This window comes from Pristiophorus japonicus, chromosome 6, assembly GCF_044704955.1.
Source record: "Pristiophorus japonicus isolate sPriJap1 chromosome 6, sPriJap1.hap1, whole genome shotgun sequence".
Classification (NCBI taxonomy): domain Eukaryota; kingdom Metazoa; phylum Chordata; class Chondrichthyes; family Pristiophoridae; genus Pristiophorus; species Pristiophorus japonicus.
The window spans coordinates 136,171,362-136,184,999 of record NC_091982.1 but is presented as its reverse complement, the minus strand read 5'-3'; the positions used below and the strand labels follow the sequence as shown (position 1 = coordinate 136,184,999).

The window sequence follows — 13,638 nt, the reverse complement described above, 5'->3', positions numbered from 1 at the left end:
TATCTTCCACCCTTCAGGATATAGGTCAGGATCCGGAATATTATGTCCTTCATTGAAACACCTGTGAACTCATCCCTTTTTGGTGTTGAAGCAAGTCATCTTCAATTTGAGGGACTGCTTAAGAAGAAGATAAATGCAATGTCTGTCTTCTTTCTATAGTCAACTGGAAGTTAGTGAGGGGTAAGGGAGAGGGCAGGGCCTATATGGACAAGGGAAAGACGATTTGGTGGGTATTGCTATTTGTAAGAGGTAAATATTATTTAACAATTTTTAAGAAAGAATCATGGTATGATCACATCAGTCCATGTGGTCATGTGGTTCATTGAATTTTCAGAGGTCCAACGGATGTGAATCCTTCCAACGCCATCCATTCTTCTCACAGGTTCAGTTTCCAAATTTGTCAATCATTTTTGTGTTAGAACTTATAGGAGAGAGCCATTACTTTATACTGCACACTTTCCGGCCATCCAATTCTAAATTGAATGCTCCAATGCAAAAATGTTTTAAACCCACATTTAACAACAATAAGCTGAGAGAGTGTTCAAAACACAGGCATTCTAAGTCCATAACACACAACAGTAGTCTAATAAACTCTTACATTTTACCCTCGGGTGGAATGGAATCCATGAGGGGTTATAATGCACCATTTAACACATTGTTCAACCTTTCTGATCCTTAATAAACTAGTCCTGGTGATTTGCACAGCTATTGTATTTAACCTGTGGTATAGTGTGAAGGAAGGAGGGATATAGGTGCCTCAGTGCAGCTAGGTGGTCAGCTCAGTCATCAGTTAGTAATCAGATTGCCAAGAGTTCCTAGAACTGCATCTGCTGTTAAACGCTTTCCAAATCAGAGACATTCTGTTCTATAGACTGTCTCTTTTCAGACAAATCATTTCTTAATGAATTTATCAAACATGACCATTAATATAAAGGTGAAAAAACAGGGGTTTTTTTTAGCCTCAGCCCTTTTACGCTGAGTATATGTTCATTTAAAGGCAAAGGGGGAGAATTTTGGCTGCGCCACATTTGTGGCGGTAATCCAGGCGGTGCGGTAATTTTAGCGCCTTGAAAAAGTTTGTGCCCTCCGCCCAAAATTTGTCAGAATCGGGTGAGGAACTGACAGGGGCGCTAAGTCAGCCATTGCTCACCAGAGCTGGGGGGCGGCCATAACGAAAGTTTGGTCGGTACATTTTGCAGATCCACTGAACATGCGCTGTACTCCAAATCAGATCCAGACAACAGGCGGTTTTTTTCCGCGGCTGAGCATATGCTGGAGCGTGTGTGTCCGCTTCACTCGCCAAAATGCGTTACGTTACAGCTTCCCTCCTTATTGTACTGGCTGGCAATGATGCCCCAGCTTCAAAGGGCAGCAAGAAGATTCCGGAGAGTGTTGGTATTGAAGCCGATGATGAGCGACTGAATAAGGTTATCAGTGAGCTGAAAAGCAAGAATGTGGATGATGTCATCACTGCTGGCAAGGCCAAGCTTACGTGTGTCGCAGCTGCAGGTGTGTAACTGCTGGTGCTGTACTGGGGACTGCACCAGCTGCAGGTGTGTAACTGCTGGTGCTGTACTGGGGACTGCTCCAGCTGCAGGTGTGTAACTGCTGGTGCTGTACTGGGGACTGCTCCAGCTGCAGGTGTGTAACTGCTGGTGCTGTACTGGGGACTGCTCCAGCTGCAGGTGTGTAACTGCTGGTACTGTACCACGGACTGTTCCAGCTGCAGGTGTGTAACTGCTGGTGCTGTACTGGGGACTGCTCCAGCTGCAGGTGTGTAACTGCTGGTACTGTACCACGGACTGCTCCAGCTGCAGGTGTGTAACTGCTGGTACTGTACTGGGGACTGCTCCAGCTGCAGGTGTGTAACTGCTGGTACTGTATCAGGGAGTGCTCCAGCTGCAGGTGTGTAACTGCTGGTGCTGTACTGGGGACTGCTCCAGCTGCAGGTGTGTAACTGCTGGTACTGGACTAGGGACTGCTCCAGCTGCAGGTGTGTAACTGCTGGTGCTGTACCAGGGACTGCTCCAGCTGCAGGTGTGTAACTGCTGGTGCTGTACCAGGGACTGCTCCAGCTGCAGGTGTGTAACTGCTGGTACTGTACTGGGGACTGCTCCAGCTGCAGGTGTGTAACTGCTGTTACTGTACTGGGGACTGCTCCAGCTGCAGGTGTGTAACTGCTGGTACTGTACCATGGACTGCTCCAGCTGCAGGTGTGTAACTGCTGGTACTGTACTGGGGACTGCTCCAGCTGCAGGTGTGTAACTGCTGGTACTGTACTGGGGACTGCTCCAGCTGCAGGTGTGTAACTGCTGGTGCTGTACTAGGGACTGCTCCTGCTGCAGGTGTGTAAATGCTGGTACTGTACAAGGGACTGCTCCAGCTACAGGTGTGTAACTGCTGGTACTGTACTAGGAACTGCTCCAGCTACAGGTGCGTAACTGCTGGTAGTGTATCAGGGACTGCTCCAGTTGCAGGTGTGTAACTGCTGGTACTGTACTGGGGACTGCTCCAGCTGCAGGTGTGTAACTGCTGGTGCTGTACTCGGGACTGCTCCAGCTGCAGGTGTGTAACTGCTGGTACTGTACTGGGGACTGCTCCAGCTGCAGGTGTGTAACTGCTGGTGCGGTACTCGGGACTGCTCCTGCTGCAGGTGTGTAAATGCTGGTACTGTACTAGGGACTGCTCCAGCTACAGGTGTGTAACTGCTGGTACTGTATCAGGGACTGCTCCAGCTGCAGGTGTGTAACTGCTGGTATTGTACCATGGACTGCTCCAGCGACAGGTGTGTAACTGCTGGTGCTGTACCAGGGACTGCTCCAGCTGCAGGTTTGTAACTGCTGGTACTGTACTAGGGACTGCTCCAGCTGCAGGTGTGTAACTGCTGGTACTGTACCACGGACTGCTCCAGCTGCAGGTGTGTAACTGCTGGTACTGTACCGGGGACTGCTCCAGCTGCAGGTGTGTAACTGCTGGTACTGTACTGGGGACTGCTCCAGCTGCAAGTGTGTAACTGCTGGTACTGTACCATGGACTGCTCCAGCTGCAGGTGTGCAACTGCTGGTACAGTACCATGGACTGCTCCATTGCAGGTGTGTAACTGCTGGTACTGTACCACGGACTGCTCCATTGCAGGTGTGTAACTGCTGGTACTGTACTGGGGACAGCTCCAGCTACAGGTGTGTAACTGCTGGTACTGTACCACGGACTGCTCCAGCTGCAGGTGTGGAACTGCTGGTCCTGTACCATGGACTGCTCCAGCTGCAGGTGTGTAACTGCTGGTACTGTACTGGGGACTGCTCCAGCTGCAGGTGTGTAACTGCTGGTACTGTTCTGGGGACTGCTCCAGCTGCAGGTGTGTAACTGCTGGTACTGTACTGGGGACTGCTCCAGCTGCAGGTGTGTAACTGCTGGTACTGTACCAGGGACTGCTCCAGCTGCAGGTGTGTAACTGCTGGTACTGTACTGGGGACTGCTCCAGCTGCAGGTGTGTAACTGCTGGTACTGTACTAGGGACTGCTCCAGCTGCAGGTGTGTAACTGCTGGTACTGTACTGGGGACTGCTCCAGCTGCAGGAGTGTAACTGCTGGTAATGTACTGGGGACTGCTCCAGCTGCAGGTGTGTAACTGCTGGTACTGTACCAGGGACTGCTCCAGCTGCAGGTGTGTAACTGCTGGTACTGTACTGGGGACTGCTCCAGCTGTAGGTGTGTAACTGCTGGTACTGTACCATGGACTGCTCCAGCTGCAGGTGTGTAACTGCTGGTACTGTACCACGGACAGCTCCAGCTGCAGGTTTGTAACTGCTGGTACTGTACTGGGGACTGCTCCAGCTGCAGGTGTGTAACTGCTGGTACTGTACTGGGGACTGCTCCAGCTGCAGGTGTGTAACTGCTGGTACTGTATCATGGACTGCTCCAGCTGCAGGTGTGTAACTGCTGGTGCTGTACCATGGACTGCTCCAGCTGCAGGTGTGTAACTGCTGGTACTGTACTGGGGACTGCTCCAGCTGCAGGTGTGTAACTGCTGGTGCTGTACCACGGACTGCTCCAGCTGCAGGTGTGTAACTGCTGGTACTGTACCATGGACTGCTCCAGCTGCAGGTGTGTAACTGCTGGTGCTATATCATGGACTGCTGCAGCTGCAGGTGTGTAACTGCTGGTGCTGTACTGGGGACTGCTCCAGCTACAGGTGTGTAACTGCTGGTACTGTACTGGGGACTGCTCCAGCTACAGGTGTGTAACTGCTGGTAATGTACTGGGGACTGCTCCAGCTACAGGTGTGTAACTGCTGGTACTGTACTGGGGACTGTTCCAGCTACAAGTGTGTAACTGCTGGTACTGTACTGGGGACTGCTCCAGCTGCAGGTGTGCAACTGGTGGTGCTGTACCATGGACTGCTCCAGCTGCAGATGTGTAACTGCTGGTGCTGTACTGGGGACTGCTCCAGCTACAGGTGTGTAACTGCTGGTGCTGTACCAGGGACTGCTCCAGCTGCAGGTGTGTAACTGCTGGTACTGTACTAGGGACTGCTCCAGCTGCAGGTGTGTAACTGCTGGTACTGTACCATGGACTGCTCCTGCTGCAGGTGTGTAACTGCTGGTACTGTACCATGGACTGCTCCTGCTGCAGGTGTGTAACTGCTGGTGCTGTACTGGGGACTGCTCCAGCTGCAGGTGTGTAACTGCTGGTACTGTACTGGGGACTGCTCCAGCTGCAGGTGTGTAACTGCTGGTACTGTACCATGGACTGCTCCTGCTGCAGGTGTGTAACTGCTGGTGCTGTACTAGGGACTGCTCCAGCTGCAGGTGTGTAACTGCTGGTGCTGTACCAGGGACTGCTCCAGCTGCAGGTGTGTAACTGCTGGTACTGTACTGGGGACTGCTCCTGCTGCAGGTGTGTAACTGCTGGTACTGTACCACGGATTGCTCCAGCTGCAGGCATGTAACTGCTGGTGCTGTACTGGGGACTGCTCCAGCTGCAGGTGTGTAACTGCTGGTGCTGTACTGGGGACTGCTCCTGCTGCAGGTGTGTAAATGCTGGTACTGTACTAGGGACTGCTCCAGCTACAGGTGTGTAACTGCTGGTACTGTACTAGGGACTGCTCCAGCTACAGGTGCGTAACTGCTGGTAGTGTATCAGGGACTGCTCCAGTTGCAGCTGTGTAACTGCTGGTACTGTACTGGGGACTGCTCCAGCTGCAGGTGTGTAACTGCTGGTGCTGTACTCGGGACTGCTCCAGCTGCAGGTGTGTAACTGCTGGTACTGTACTGGGGACTGCTCCAGCTGCAGGTGTGTAACTGCTGGTGCTGTACTCGGGACTGCTCCTGCTGCAGGTGTGTAAATGCTGGTACTGTACTAGGGACTGCTCCAGCTACAGGTGTGTAACTGCTGGTACTGTACTGGGGACTGCTCCAGCTGCAGGTGTGTAACTGCTGGTGCTGTACTCGGGACTGCTCCAGCTGCAGGTGTGTAACTGCTGGTACTGTACTGGGGACTGCTCCAGCTGCAGGTGTGTAACTGCTGGTGCTGTACTCGGGACTGCTCCTGCTGCAGGTGTGTAAATGCTGGTACTGTACTAGGGACTGCTCCAGCTACAGGTGTGTAACTGCTGGTACTGTATCAGGGACTGCTCCAGCTGCAGGTGTGTAACTGCTGGTATTGTACCATGGACTGCTCCAGCGACAGGTGTGTAACTGCTGGTGCTGTACCAGGGACTGCTCCAGCTGCAGGTTTGTAACTGCTGGTACTGTACTAGGGACTGCTCCAGCTGCAGGTGTGTAACTGCTGGTACTGTACCACGGACTGCTCCAGCTGCAGGTGTGTAACTGCTGGTACTGTACCAGGGACTGCTCCAGCTGCAGGTGTGTAACTGCTGGTACTGTACTGGGGACTGCTCCAGCTGCAAGTGTGTAACTGCTGGTACTGTACCATGGACTGCTCCAGCTGCAGGTGTGCAACTGCTGGTACAGTACCATGGACTGCTCCATTGCAGGTGTGTAACTGCTGGTACTGTACCACGGACTGCTCCATTGCAGGTGTGTAACTGCTGGTACTGTACTGGGGACTGCTCCAGCTACAGGTGTGTAACTGCTGGTACTGTACCACGGACTGCTCCAGCTGCAGGTGTGGAACTGCTGGTCCTGTACCATGGACTGCTCCAGCTGCAGGTGTGTAACTGCTGGTACTGTACTGGGGACTGCTCCAGCTGCAGGTGTGTAACTGCTGGTACTGTTCTGGGGACTGCTCCAGCTGCAGGTGTGTAACTGCTGGTACTGTACTGGGGACTGTTCCAGCTACAAGTGTGTAACTGCTGGTACTGTACTGGGGACTGCTCCAGCTGCAGGTGTGCAACTGGTGGTGCTGTACCATGGACTGCTCCAGCTGCAGATGTGTAACTGCTGGTGCTGTACTGGGGACTGCTCCAGCTACAGGTGTGTAACTGCTGGTGCTGTACCAGGGACTGCTCCAGCTGCAGGTGTGTAACTGCTGGTACTGTACTAGGGACTGCTCCAGCTGCAGGTGTGTAACTGCTGGTACTGTACCATGGACTGCTCCTGCTGCAGGTGTGTAACTGCTGGTACTGTACCATGGACTGCTCCTGCTGCAGGTGTGTAACTGCTGGTGCTGTACTGGGGACTGCTCCAGCTGCAGGTGTGTAACTGCTGGTACTGTACTGGGGACTGCTCCAGCTGCAGGTGTGTAACTGCTGGTACTGTACCATGGACTGCTCCTGCTGCAGGTGTGTAACTGCTGGTGCTGTACTAGGGACTGCTCCAGCTGCAGGTGTGTAACTGCTGGTGCTGTACCAGGGACTGCTCCAGCTGCAGGTGTGTAACTGCTGGTACTGTACTGGGGACTGCTCCTGCTGCAGGTGTGTAACTGCTGGTACTGTACCACGGATTGCTCCAGCTGCAGGCATGTAACTGCTGGTGCTGTACTGGGGACTGCTCCAGCTGCAGGTGTGTAACTGCTGGTGCTGTACTGGGGACTGCTCCTGCTGCAGGTGTGTAAATGCTGGTACTGTACTAGGGACTGCTCCAGCTACAGGTGTGTAACTGCTGGTACTGTACTAGGGACTGCTCCAGCTACAGGTGCGTAACTGCTGGTAGTGTATCAGGGACTGCTCCAGTTGCAGCTGTGTAACTGCTGGTACTGTACTGGGGACTGCTCCAGCTGCAGGTGTGTAACTGCTGGTGCTGTACTCGGGACTGCTCCAGCTGCAGGTGTGTAACTGCTGGTACTGTACTGGGGACTGCTCCAGCTGCAGGTGTGTAACTGCTGGTGCTGTACTCGGGACTGCTCCTGCTGCAGGTGTGTAAATGCTGGTACTGTACTAGGGACTGCTCCAGCTACAGGTGTGTAACTGCTGGTACTGTACTGGGGACTGCTCCAGCTGCAGGTGTGTAACTGCTGGTACTGTACTCGGGACTGCTCCTGCTGCAGGTGTGTAAATGCTGGTACTGTACTAGGGACTGCTCCAGCTACAGGTGTGTAACTGCTGGTACTGTATCAGGGACTGCTCCAGCTGCAGGTGTGTAACTGCTGGTATTGTACCATGGACTGCTCCAGCGACAGGTGTGTAACTGCTGGTGCTGTACCAGGGACTGCTCCAGCTGCAGGTTTGTAACTGCTGGTACTGTACTAGGGACTGCTCCAGCTGCAGGTGTGTAACTGCTGGTACTGTACCACGGACTGCTCCAGCTGCAGGTGTGTAACTGCTGGTACTGTACCAGGGACTGCTCCAGCTGCAGGTGTGTAACTGCTGGTACTGTACTGGGGACTGCTCCAGCTGCAAGTGTGTAACTGCTGGTACTGTACCATGGACTGCTCCAGCTGCAGGTGTGCAACTGCTGGTACAGTACCATGGACTGCTCCATTGCAGGTGTGTAACTGCTGGTACTGTACCACGGACTGCTCCATTGCAGGTGTGTAACTGCTGGTACTGTACTGGGGACTGCTCCAGCTACAGGTGTGTAACTGCTGGTACTGTACCACGGACTGCTCCAGCTGCAGGTGTGGAACTGCTGGTCCTGTACCATGGACTGCTCCAGCTGCAGGTGTGTAACTGCTGGTACTGTACTGGGGACTGCTCCAGCTGCAGGTGTGTAACTGCTGGTACTGTTCTGGGGACTGCTCCAGCTGCAGGTGTGTAACTGCTGGTACTGTACCAGGGACTGCTCCAGCTGCAGGTGTGTAACTGCTGGTACTGTACTGGGGACTGCTCCAGCTGTAGGTGTGTAACTGCTGGTACTGTACCATGGACTGCTCCAGCTGCAGGTGTGTAACTGCTGGTACTGTACCACGGACAGCTCCAGCTGCAGGTTTGTAACTGCTGGTACTGTACTGGGGACTGCTCCAGCTGCAGGTGTGTAACTGCTGGTACTGTACTGGGGACTGCTCCAGCTGCAGGTGTGTAACTGCTGGTACTGTATCATGGACTGCTCCAGCTGCAGGTGTGTAACTGCTGGTGCTATACCATGGACTGCTCCAGCTGCAGGTGTGTAACTGCTGGTACTGTACTGGGGACTGCTCCAGCTGCAGGTGTGTAACTGCTGGTGCTGTACCACGGACTGCTCCAGCTGCAGGTGTGTAACTGCTGGTACTGTACCATGGACTGCTCCAGCTGCAGGTGTGTAACTGCTGGTGCTATATCATGGACTGCTGCAGCTGCAGGTGTGTAACTGCTGGTGCTGTACTGGGGACTGCTCCAGCTACAGGTGTGTAACTGCTGGTACTGTACTGGGGACTGCTCCAGCTACAGGTGTGTAACTGCTGGTAATGTACTGGGGACTGCTCCAGCTACAGGTGTGTAACTGCTGGTACTGTACTGGGGACTGTTCCAGCTACAAGTGTGTAACTGCTGGTACTGTACTGGGGACTGCTCCAGCTGCAGGTGTGCAACTGGTGGTGCTGTACCATGGACTGCTCCAGCTGCAGATGTGTAACTGCTGGTGCTGTACTGGGGACTGCTCCAGCTACAGGTGTGTAACTGCTGGTGCTGTACCAGGGACTGCTCCAGCTGCAGGTGTGTAACTGCTGGTACTGTACCAGGGACTGCTCCAGCTGCAGGTGTGTAACTGCTGGTACTGTACTAGGGACTGCTCCAGCTGCAGGTGTGTAACTGCTGGTACTGCACCATGGACTGCTCCTGCTGCAGGTGTGTAACTGCTGGTACTGTACCATGGACTGCTCCAGCTGCAGTGTGTAACTGCTGGTACTGTACCATGGACTGCTCCTGCTGCAGGTGTGTAACTGCTGGTACTGTACCATGGACTGTTCCTGCTGCAGGTGTGTAACTGCTGGTGCTGTACTAGGGACTGCTCCAGCTGCAGGTGTGTAACTGCTGGTGCTGTACCAGGGACTGCTCCAGCTGCAGGTGTGTAACTGCTGGTACTGTACTGGGGACTGCTCCTGCTGCAGGTGTGTAACTGCTGGTACTGTACCACGGATTGCTCCAGCTGCAGGCATGTAACTTCTGGTGCTGTACTGGGGACTGCTCCAGCTGCAGGTGTGTAACTGCTGGTGCTGTACTGGGGACTGCTCCAGCTGCAGGTGTGTAACTGCTGGTACTGTACTAGGGACTGCTCCAGCTGCAGGTGTGTAACTGCTGGTACTGTACCAGGGACTGATCCAGCTGCAGGTGTGTAACTGCTGGTACTGTACTAGGGACTGCTCCAGCTGCAGGTGTGTAACTGCTGGTGCTCCACCATGGACTGCTCCAGCTGCAGGTGTGTAACTGCTGGTACTGTACTGGGGACTGCTCCAGCTGCAGGTGTGTAACTGCTGGTGCTCCACCATGGACTGCTCCAGCTGGAGGTGTGTAACTGCTGGTACTGTACTGGGGACTGCTCCAGCTGCAGGTGTGTAACTGCTGGTACTGTACCAGGGACTGCTCCAGCTGCAGGTGTGTAACAGCTGGTACTGTACTGGGGACTGCTCCAGCTGCAGGTGTGTAACTGCTGGTACTGTACCATGGACTGCTCCAGCTGCAGGTGTGTAACTGCTGGTACTGTACCATGGACTGCTCCAGCTGCAGGTGTGTAACTGCTGGTACTGTACTGGGGACTGCTCCAGCTGCAGGTGTGTAACTGCTGGTACTGTACCATGGACTGCTCCAGCTGCAGGTGTGTAACTGCTGGTACTGTACTGGGGACTGCTCCAGCTGCAGGTGTGCAACTGCTGGTACTGTACCATGGACTGCTCCAGCTGCAGGTGTGTAACTGCTGGTACTGTACCATCAACTGCTCCAGCTGCAGGTGTGTAACTGCTGGTACTGTACTGGGGACTGCTCCAGCTGCAGGTGTGTAACTGCTGGTACTGTACTGGGGACTGCTCCAGCTGCAGGTGTGTAACTGCTGGTACTGTACCATGGACTGCTCCAGCTGCAGGTGTGTAACTGCTGGTACTGTACCATGGACTGCTCCAGCTGCAGGTGTGTAACTGCTGGTACTGTACCACGGACTGCTCCAGCTGCAGGTGTGTAACTGATGGAACTGTACCATGGACTGCTCCAGCTGCAGTGTGTAACTGCTGGTACTGTACCACGGACTGCTCCAGCTGCAGGTGTGTAACTGCTGGTACTGTACTGGGGACTGCTCCAGCTGCAGGTGTGTAACTGCTGGTACTGTACTGGGGACTGCTCCAGCTGCAGGTGTGTAACTGCTGGTACTATACCATGGACTGCTCCAGCTGCAGGTGTGTAACTGCTGGTACTGTACTGGGGACTGCTCCAGCTGCAGGTGTGTAACTGCTGGTACTGTACTGGGGACTGCTCCAGCTGCAGGTGTGTAACTGCTGGTACTGTACTGGGGACTGCTCCAGCTGCAGGTGTGTAACTGCTGGTACTGTATCATGGACTGCTCCAGCTGCAGGTGTGTAACTGCTGGTACTGTACCAGGGACTGCTCCAGCTGCAGGTGTGTAACTGCTGGTACTGTACCACGGACTGCTTATGCTGCAGGTGTGTAACTGCGGGTACTGTACTAGGGACTGCTCCAGCTGCAGGTTTGTAACTGCTGGTACTGTACTGGGGACTGCTCCAGCTGCAGGTGTGTAACTGCTGGTACTGTACCATGGACTGCTCCAGCTGCAGGTGTGTAACTGCTGGTGCTGTACTGGGGACTGCTCCAGCTGCAGGTGTGTAACTGCTGGTACTGTACCATGGACTGCTCCAGCTGCAGGTGTGTAACTGCTGGTACTGTACTGGGGACTGCTCCAGCTGCAGGTGTGTAACTGCTGGTGCTGTACTGGGGACTGCTCCAGCTGCAGGTGTGTAACTGCTGGTACTGTACCGGGGACTGCTCCAGCTGCAGGTGTGTAACTGCTGGTACTGTACCATGGACTGCTCCAGCTGCAGGTGTGTAACTGCTGGTGCTGTACTGGGGACTGCTCCAGCTGCAGGTGTGTAACTGCTGGTACTGTACTGGGGACTGCTCCAGCTGCAGGTGTGTAACTGCTGGTACTGTACCAGGGACTGCTCCAGCTGCAGGTGTGTAACTGCTGGTACTGTACTGGGGACTGCTCCAGCTGCAGGTGTGTATCTGCTGGTACTGTACTAGGTACTGCTCCAGCTGCAGGTGTGTAACTGCTGGTACTGTACCATGGACTGCTCCAGCTGCAGGTGTGTAACTGCTGGTACTGTACTTGGGACTGCTCCAGCTGCAGGTGTGTAACTGCTGGTACTGTACTAGGGACTGCTCCAGCTGCAGGTGTGTAACTGCTGGTAGTGTACCACGGATTGCTCCAGCTGCAGGCATGTAACTGCTGGTGCTGCATGAGGGCCTGCTCCAGCTTCTGCTGCTGTTGATGCAGAAAGGAAAGCTAAGAAGAAAGAAGAGTCTGAAGAATCAGATGATGCCATGGGCTTGGTCTCTTTGACTAAATGCAAAACAGTCTTAAAATTAACTGTGCTGTGTTCTAAAAAAATAACAGCCGAGTTTTGAAGGCACGGCACAGTAATGCATCCATTAATGTTTTCAAAATCACTTGTTATCAAGCTGCACTGTTATGTCTGTCTGCCGCTGCAAAGTGGGAGGCTCATGCACCATGCTGTGTGTAAACGTTGCAAAGACTGTGACTGAGGCTCACGCACTGTGCTGTGTGTAAACGTTCCACAGATTCACAACCCTCTGGGAGAAGAAATTCCTTCTCAACTCGGTTTTAAATTGGCTCCCCCGTATTTTGAGGCTGTGCCCCCTAGTTCTAGTCTCCCCGACCAGTGGAAACAACCTCTCTGCCTCTATCCTGTCGATCCCCTTCATTATTTTAAATGTTTCTATAAGATCACCCCTCATCCTTCTGAACTCCAATGAGTAAAGACCCAGTCTAATCAATCTATCATCATAAGATAACCCCCTCATCTCCAGAGTCAGCCTAGTGAATCGTCTCTGTACCCCTTCCAAAGCTAGTATATCCTTCCTTAAGTAAGGTGACCAAAACTGCACGCAGTACTCTAGGTGCGGCCTCACCAATACCCTGTACAGTTGCAGCAGGACCTCACTGCTTTTGTGCTCCATCCCTCTCGCAATGAAGGCCGACATTCCATTCACCTTCCTGATTACCTGCTGCACCTGCAAACTAACTTTTTGGGATTCATGCACAAGGACCCCCAGGTCCCTCTGCACTGCAGCATGTTGTAATTTCTACACATTCAAATAATATTCCCGTTGACTTTTTTTTCCAAGGTTGATGACCTCACATTTTCCGACATTGTATTCCATCTGCCAAACATTAGCTCATTCGCTTAACCTATCTAAATCTCTTTGCCGCCTCTCTGTGTAGTCTACACAACCCGCTTTCCCATTAATCTTTGTGTCAACTGCAAATTTTGTTACACTACACTCTGTCCCCTCTTCCAGGTCATCTATGTATATTCTAAACAGTTGTGGTCCCAGCACCGATCCCTGTGGCACACCACTAACCACCGATTTCCAACCCGAAAAGGACCCATTTATCCCGACTTTCTGCTTTCTGTTTGCCAGCCAATTCTCGATCCATGCTAATACATTTCCTCTGACTCCACGTACCTTTATCTTCTGCAGTAACCTTTTGTGTGGCATCTTATCGAATGCCTTTTGGAAATCTAAATACACCACATCCATCGGTACACCTCTATCCACCATTATCGTTATATCCTCAAAGAATTCCAGTAAATTAGCTAAACATGATTTCCCCTTCATGAATCCATGCTGTGTCTGCTTGATTGCACTATTCCTATCTGGATGTCCCGCTATTTCTTCCTTAATGATAGCTTCAAGCATTTTCCCCACTGCAGATGTTAAACTAACCAGTCTATAGTTACCTGCCTTTTGTCTGCCCCCTTTTTTAAACAGAGGTGTTACATTAGCTGCTTTCCAATCCGATGGCACCTCCAGAGTCCAGAGAATTTTGGTAGATTATAACGAATACATCTGCTATAACTTCCGCCATCTCTTTTAATACCCTGGGATGCATTTCAACAGGACCAGGGGACTTGTCTACCTTGAGTCCCATTAGCCTTTCCAGCACTACCCCCCTAGTGATAGTGATTGTCTCAAGGTCCTCCCTTCCCACATTCCCGTGACCAGCAATTTTTGGCATGGTTTTTGTGTCTTCCACTGTGAAGACCGAAGCAAAATAATTGTTTAAGGTCTCAGCCA

At 52.8% G+C, this 13,638-nt stretch overlaps 1 pseudogene; it reads left to right on the top strand.

Moving 5' to 3' along the window:
* Positions 1–1,304: 1,304 nt before the first annotated feature.
* Positions 1,305–13,638, top strand: part of LOC139266183 (large ribosomal subunit protein P2 pseudogene) — a 50,083-nt pseudogene continuing 37,749 nt past the window's right edge.